The 8,541-nt window shown below is 37.4% G+C and overlaps 1 long non-coding RNA gene across 2 annotated transcripts; it reads left to right on the forward strand.

Annotated features, from left to right (window-relative positions):
• Positions 1 to 3,744: 3,744 nt before the first annotated feature.
• On the forward strand, positions 3,745 to 7,329 carry LOC113329210. Of its 2 annotated transcripts, XR_003349746.1 has the most exons (4): positions 3,745 to 4,952; positions 4,991 to 5,852; positions 6,115 to 6,539; positions 6,969 to 7,329. It is a non-coding gene; the product is annotated as an uncharacterized LOC113329210 (long non-coding RNA). The 2 variants fall into 2 exon arrangements; XR_003349745.1 differs by having other exon boundaries at positions 3,745 to 5,852.
• Positions 7,330 to 8,541: the final 1,212 nt, after the last annotated feature.

Raw genomic sequence — 8,541 nt, forward strand, 5'->3', positions numbered from 1 at the left:
ACTATCGCTCAATTCGCACACTTCACAATCTTCGCATACATCTTTACACTTTACTCATGACTATGCTGACATCACCTGATACGTCATTGTAATTTGACTATGAGCGATGGTCTTCGCATAAATAATGAATGTGCGATATTTCACTCCTACATGCAATTAGGTTGTTTCCCCAAATCCCACCACCTCACTATCTTGTTGGTTAGCATATTTAGTAACCAGCCCATTTCCTGCAGGCACCACAACATTTTCAGAATCCGTAGACCTTCCTACCCCCCGTGTGAATTTTCCCTCATTTCAGCGACTTATAGCACTCTTACTCTCTTTTCGAACACACACTTCTTGACAGCTTTGTTGGCAGGGTTCTTGGAGCACTTAGCACTTGTGTGACCAAAAGTCAAGCAATCCAAACACCTTGGTGGCTTCCAAGAGTACTCCACAGAGACTTGAAATTCTTTCCCCTCAAAAGAGACAGATGAAAGTTCTGCTCTACTTGGAGTGATTCTTGAGGGAAAACCTGAATAGAGAATTCACTATTAGCTGATAGTCCAGTAGAAGAATATAAAAAACGGATGGTGGATGTTGTGCAGTATCAGGCTGCAAGTGGAAAACTCAATAAGGATATATACTGCTGATAAATATAGAAAGCATGGCTTCGGTTTCTATGGAGGCTCTTGGACGTAAGCACATTGGTCCTATTATTCTTCTTGTTCCAGAAGCTAAAGAAGAGAATGATGATCATTCAGTTCTAATTCGAGGTTCTCCTCTTGCAGGTATAGGGTTTGTCGATAAGAAGACTATTGAAAAATTTATAGAAACAAACAGCTCCCTTTTTATGGAGGCAGAGAGTTTCAAGAGCAGTATTTTATCTGGGTTTCAGCTTTGCTTCTGGATCTAGATCATTATGTAATGAACCTATGTGGGGGGTTGGCCTTTATTGTTGAAGCTCATGTGTTACTTCAATGGAAAATCATTACTTGTACTTTGTTCATAGGTAGAAGATTTCGAAACTATGAAAGAATTAGATGATTTTGTGGAGAGGTTTCTTCCTGACTTGTGTCAGATACAAGGTGAAGAGTTTTCTGTTGTTTGATACATGGATTCAATGTATGTGCTCTACTTGAACAAGGCGAAAGCTTATCGTAAGTTCTACAATGGCATTGTCGAATCGGTGAGTTGGCTCAGCAACCGATTTATTTTAAGGGTACATTTTTTTCCTTTCTTCTTCTGTGCATGTGCTAAGTTAGGGTTTTAGGTTCTGGTGGTGGTGGTTATGGTAGGAAAATGCGTTCCATTTGTGGTTATATTTCGTTGCATGTTATTGAATCGGTGGGTGAATCAAAGATTGATTCATTGCTTAAGCTTTATGTTTCTCTTGTCTTGATCTTGCCAAAACATGTGCAGATAATTATGTAGTTAACTGTTAGTTACACCTGTCTGCAGAAGTTTTGAATTTGTATAAGATAATCACTGCGTCGTATGTCTTCTGTTAAATCTTTGCGTACGTCTTTGTAACTTTTCTCTTGATTTGTGAATTGTGATTATGGAAATCAACCCAATATTCTCGACCCTGTAAGTGTCTCAACAATCATACTTATGCATTGTTTCTTGAGCTATAGATATATGCTTTTAGGTTTATTTCTTTTGTTGTTTTGGGTTTTCTCTGTGTGTTTTGTTTTCTTGGTGTGGGTTTCTTCAAATTTGATTTAGTTTGTTTCTTGTCAAAGCTGGTGCCTTATTTGCGTAATATATTCTTCTTTACTGTCTGATTTTCCGTGTATGTGTAGATTTTGGAACTTTGCCCCATAGTTTAAGTATCAAATAAGAACACTAGTTCGTTTCAAGATTCAGGCAACATAATTGGTGAAGATTTTGCGGTCTCCCTTGGCCTTTGCTACTAAAAGGGAATTTACATTGTTGGTTAGATTAACAGGACTTCCTTTCAGTACTGCATAGGTGAGTGCGACAGATGTCACAGATCTCTGAACAGTTAAAGTTGGAAATTGAAGTATATCGGGTTCCGACAAGAATTAGAATTCTTAGCTTTGCAGAGTTTAGTTAAGACAATTTCATTTTTCTTTGTTTTTGTGAATAAGTTTTCATTAAAGGATACTAAGACTCATGAAGAGTCTGGATTACAAAACTAGATGAGCCATCTAATATAAAGGAATGAGATCCCTCCTAATATTGGATTTATCTACCGAAAATTTAAATTTAATACACTTTGGATAATTAAGATCCCAATCCGAAACTGAATTTAAAGTTTTCGTGAACTTTGCTTAAGAGGGGAACTAATGTTGGTGGCAAATAGGTGACTAATAATTTTCAGTCTATCCAAGGTGCGATATTTTTTTTCGTTGAACTGTATCCCATGGGAGTTTCTTAAATGAGACTGGCATCATTCTGTTGTTCTTATGCTGTCTGATTCTAGTTACTGAATTGTGACTTAATAAGTTATTACCACTAAGCCTCTTGGTTCTGGAAAGGCTGTCCGCTTTTATGGGTGATGCAGTGGGTATTCTAATTGTGTCTGTTAAATGTTAGTTGATCTCAGGTCGCAAAGCCTAACTGTTTTTCAAGTTGTTTGGATATTAAATGATCTCGTGCTAGTTTTATTTGAGTTTGAAGGATAGTATGATGCATATTCCTACTTGCATTCCTTGTGCCTTTAGCAAACCCATTCATGGTAAACTGGACTGCCTGATTCGTAATCAAAGAAGCCAGTGACGTGGAAAGCTGTTCTGATGTGGCCCAAGTAGCCACTTGTGGGTCCCGATTATAAGCTCTTTCCCTATTGTGCATGCAGTAGTTGTAGTGCTCACTGATTCACTCACTCTCTAACTCTAAGAAAGAGACCTAAAACAAAATAGCATGCATTTTTAGAATTATACACAATGACTTAATTCATTTGCTGCTTTTTTTCTCTTCATGAGATTGCTTTTAATTCCTCTTTAACTTCATTTTGACATTCACCCTACCAAAACCATATCATTTCTGAACTTGCAAACAATTCTTTTACTTCTTAATTATTTCATCTTCTTCTTCTTCTTCTTCTTCTTCTTCATTGGTCTTTTCGTTCACTCTCAAAACAATCAACATTGCATTTGCTGGTTTTCTTCTTCATACAAAACAAGAGAATTTCAGAATTAAGTTTCTTCAGTTTGTCATTCTTGGTTAAGGTCCAAATAAATCTGTCATCAACAATTCTAGCCCAACTATTGAAATCATCTTCTAACCCAATGTATTGAATTACTATTAGTAGAGAACAATTTCAATCTTACCTGTTTGATCGAATTGTATATGGTCAAGTCTCCTTTTTCGATCAAGTTAAATTGTGTCTGATCAAGTCTCCTTTTTTGATCGAATTGTTGGAAACCTTCTGCTGCAACTCTTTCATATTCTCGGTTTCGGTAAATTCAAATGCTTGTTACAAATTTTGTTATACTAGATTTGTATTCTCTTCATGCTTTAGATACATTACTCTTTGGATCCCTGCATAAATTTATTCGTTATCACTTATTGCTTTCAGGAGATTTGAAATATCACTTGCTGAGAAGATTTGGGACATAGCTTTATCAAGATGGCTGTCGATCAGGATTCGGCACCAGACCAAGGACGTGGAAATGGTAAGTGGGCCTAAGTTTTGTTTATAGTACTAACAACTTAAGAAAAGCCCAAGCCTAGGAATAGTAGTATGATATGTATTTCAGTAGAACCCATCGTATCTCTTCCCTCTTCTGATTCTTCTCATACGATTTATTCCTCTTGCGTGCCCTAGTTTGTTCGCTCTTTAATTTCAATGCCTTTATTTGATTAATTCTTCAATTTCAATGCCTTAATTTGATTACTTCTTCAATTTAGAAATTAGGGCTTTTGTTTGTTTTGCTGAATTTTTCAATGGTGAATCACTATTAGTTGTGTAATTGGAGAAGTACTTGTAGATTTTTCTGATTTGTAGTCAGTTGTTTAATACTCCTTTCAGTTCATATCAGTTTAAAAACTGGCTTTTGCTAATATTCTTGTCCCTGTCTGCTTCCTTTGACCTTGTCTTTGTTTGTTCTTCATAAGTGATGTTTTGATCTTCCAATACTATACCCTGGCTGTTATCATTCCCAATTTAATTCCATATATCAACTCCTTTTGTATATTTGACTTCATGTGGTATTTGCTTGCCCTGCTATGAGATACTACTACAGGATGAGTTGATTCCTTACTTTCTTTTTTCTAACATGTTGCTGAGACTTGTATGTTAACCTGATATGAGATACTACTACAGGATGAGTTGATTCCTTAATGCTGCTTAGAGATGTTAATTTTCTGACCAACCAATTTACGATTGTCTTTAGATGCCAACTGAATTGCATGAGGTTTCAGGTGTTAGAATTGTCCTAGCCAATTTCGTGATGCTTATATATAGTTATGATTTGCACTTCTACCTTTTATACTACGGTTATGAAGGGCTTTTAAAATGAACTTGTGGCTGGTTTAAAGAACTTTTGCTCTAATTAGGACACACTTTCCAAATTCATAACTAGCAAGTCTTGGAACATGGTGCATCTTATTGGGAGTAACTTATGTTTTGGATTATATCTTACTTGTGAATCCAAAAGTAGATATGGCTGATTGTATTTTCCTCCTTGTTAACAGGTACTCTATATGTGATCCTAAATTATTTGCGTGAAAACCCGTTCGTAGTAGCCCTAGTTGTGATTATAATATTGTGTTTTATTGATGCACTGCTGTACCATAAGAGAAACAGAATAAGGAATTTCTTCCGCCACCAACAGGTTCCTTTAGATATTCCTTTAGTTTTGCCCACTATGGTTTTTGATGGAACTCAACATGAGAAAGATGAGTGCATGATCTGTGTTGAAGATTTTGAAGATGGAGATTTACTGAGCGTAATGCCGTCGTATGGGCATTTCGCTCATGAACATTGTCTTCAGCACCAGTACGTCAACGAAAGGAATGGTAATAGTTGCCCTTACTGTAGGGCAACTATTACCCTGCACCCAGTGGTTTAGTTATACTTACCAGTACCTGTAAATAAATAAAGTACTGAATACTCTTCTTATACTCCTATTATTATACTACTAAAGTAAATAAATAAAGTACTGAATACTCTTCTTATACTACTAAATTTTGTTGGTTCAAATTTGAAATTATGATACTGTTGAATGGTTCATGGGGGGTGATTTAAGGCAGTTGAAGAATTGAACTGAGAAGACAAGAAGGGTATGATGGTGGTCACTAAAGCTGAACTGGACCAAGGAAAATGGTAGAATGGAGAATAAGTTAGAAAGGTTGCTTCTGTAACTCGTATTTGAAGAGAAGAATGAAGATCTGGTGCAATGAGTCTGTGTTGTTCTCGATTTTGAGAAGAACTGAGCAGCAAGGAACACTAATGAAAAAATTGAGGGATTGTGTTGGTGCTCTTGAAGAACAAATTCAGGGATGGTGGAATTGAATCTGCAGGGGGGTTTGAACTGTGGATGCTTCTTAGGGTTTGAGTTCTGCTGCAATGAAGTAAAGGGAATGATGGAGCTAAGTAGATGGTACGCTTTGCAACTGTGATGGGAGGTTGCAGGTGGAAATAATGATTTTTATGGGTTTATGGTGCTGTGGTTCAATGTAAGGCAAAGCTGGGGATGGAGCTGATGGTTATGAACTACAAGATAATGTTGCTGCCATGTTGGTGACTGGCTGTGGAGACGACAAAGAACAGGGACTTCAATTGATCAAGATCTTCAAAGAACATTCGAACAAGACATGTATCCTTGATGATTTTGAATTTTATGAAGGCCAGCCAAAAAATAATTCAACAGAAGCGTGCCAAACAACAGATCCCCAAGCAGGTAAGACACCTTGCTATAAATATCTTTCAGAAGTCCAACAATAACCAAGACAGATATCGGTTTCCCCTTGTGGTGTTGTCCACTTCTTTATTCTGCCACTTCATGAATATAATTGGGCAACACTTTGGAGGGTAAATGTTTTCATGTTTCATTTGTCAAACGTGTTCGAACTAGGCATTACATCATTACATTTGTTGTGAGAAGAGTTTAACTTGCTTTTGATTATGGGCAATGATGTCTTATTGGGGTCCTATGTTTGCAGGTTTGGGATTCAAAACCCACCACTGAATCTGCTGTTGTAGACACCAATGAGAAGGCCAAAGAAGGTGCAGGTGCAAATGGAAAAGTGAGTTCGCCAAAACCATTAGAAGCTTCCTCAGTGTTGGTTAATGAATCACCTGTAATTGATGGAGAGGCGACAAAGCAACCGGAAGAGAATGGATCAGGAAAACCGTCTGCGGATGCCGCCCTGGAATCAAGATAAAAGGGTCAAGGAGCTCATACAAAAGCATCTTGATGCTGTGATATCCTCTTGCAAACTCCATGATAAGCTTTGTTCTATCTGTGATCAAGGTTTTGACGGAGGTGCAGAAGTTGCAGAAGTTCCCATTCCTTATGCCATTAACTCGTGTTCTTCAACGCCTTGCACGGGATATGGGATCATCTGCAGCTTCTCACGTGAGACAAGTATGCTTCGCCTCCCTGATATAATATTTCCTCTTATGGACTTCTTATTATGAGATCGTCTGCAGGTTCTCGTGTGTGACAGGTGTTCCACTTCCATATGGTTCTACATTTTATTTATTTGATAAACATGTTATCCCAGTTCCTTCTTTGTTTGTCCATAAGTTAGCATCACACACCTATTTTTATTTTTTTGCGTTGTAGGAAAGTTTTAATCGGTTGATTGAACAGTTATCATACAATCATTGACACTAATTCCACCTACTGTACATTCTTATGCTATTGATTGCTGTTTCAGAATTTACTGGACGAAAGTTAATATCTCAGAATCCTATCCAAAATTAAAACCATGTTTACGATTTGATTCTTAAGATTGGATACATCAACATTGATCGTTAATTTTTTTTTTTATTGCTTGACAATGAACTCCAGGGTCAGAGAATGGATCCAGATGCTGCAGTCAGTTCCTCACGCCCAGTTAATTTTTTTTGATGGTTGCTGCTGCAGAGGTGGTAGTGGTTCTGGTAATTGAAGCTGTGGCAGAAATGGCTAGGTAGTTCTGGTTACATGTGCTGGTGAATTGCCATCATGGTGCAACACACAGTTACGCCTGTGCAAATGGCCTATTCTGTCTTGCATGCTACTGCTATGCCTTTTCACTGTTTTTTGGAAGGAAACTCAACCTGAGAGTCTGGTGGTGGGCTATCTTCCTAATTGCTGGTCAATGTGTGTTTGTTGTTCATCCTATTACAAAGACTGGATTGAATAGCCTATACACGCAAGTGTTTCATGATTCTGGTCGTTTGATGTTACTCTCGTTTTCGTGAAATGGGTATGGTCCAATCATGGTACTGGTCAGTGTAGAAGAAGAGAATTTGGATATAGATAAGTGATGTAGTATAAAGTATTTGCCAAATTGGAGTCCAGAATAGCAGAAATGTGTGAAAGAATGATCTGATTAGTGTTTGCCAAATTGGAGTCCTATTTCAAATTACTTAGTACACAGATTAGGTTTTTGAGACATTTAAAATGCTAGTGTGTCAGAGTTACAAGATTTTGCAGAAGTTACTCGGGCAGAGATTAAGAAACTGAATAGTGGAGTATGTATATTAACCACTTACGGTGCTCGCTTCAAAAGCTTTAATGTTCATTTAGTTAAAGAAATCAATCTTAAGAATCAGGATCTGGTTAGGTTGCTTGAACCCATTAGCATGTCTAGTGGCCTCTTTGTTGCCATCTACATGTAATTATATGTCATCTATAAGCATTACACACTTACCTTACTAGCTATCATCTGTTAGCATTACACACTGACTAAATTCAACATGCTTTGAAATTCGACATTCAAGAGTCCTTAATATATTCAAACGGTGTCGCTTCTGGATTTTTTTTTTTTTTGGAGGATTTGTCGGTGGATCTTCTTCACTGAACCTTAAATGTTTTGAATATAGTAATGTAATTAAGCACTTGGAAGCACTAATACCTCCGAAATCTTTGCTGTATTTTCTGTGTTAGGAGGTGTTTTCATTTCTCTTGAGAAAGCTAGATCATAAACACAATTGTTTTTCCACCCCAGACTGGCATGTTCACTTTTCCACCCAGAACTGGCATGTTCACCTGGTCACCCCATGGTTGGCGGTATTGATCAGGTAGGATCGAGATGAGTTGATGGGTTTTGAGTTGGGTGGTCAGTGGTTATAATATGTATGTACGTAATTAAACTAACTTTGATTAGTTTTAACATATACGAACTACATGTAGCCATCTTAACGTTATAGGCCACAATGATTTTGTGGTTGACCTAATTTCCAGCCAACTAATCGTGAGCCTTGAACCACCGGTTCTTAAGGCTTGCATTAGGCCCGCCATTGTGTAACTTGTTCCATACTGCTAAATCGGCATCATGAACACGAGTTTTATCTTCAAAAGCTTTTAAAAAGGCTACGAAATGACCCAACTCCTCTCCTCTTAAAAACACTGCGTGATTTTTCAAATATAATTCTGA

This window comes from Papaver somniferum, unplaced genomic scaffold (genome assembly GCF_003573695.1).
Source record: "Papaver somniferum cultivar HN1 unplaced genomic scaffold, ASM357369v1 unplaced-scaffold_115, whole genome shotgun sequence".
In the NCBI taxonomy this organism is placed as follows: domain Eukaryota; kingdom Viridiplantae; phylum Streptophyta; class Magnoliopsida; order Ranunculales; family Papaveraceae; genus Papaver; species Papaver somniferum.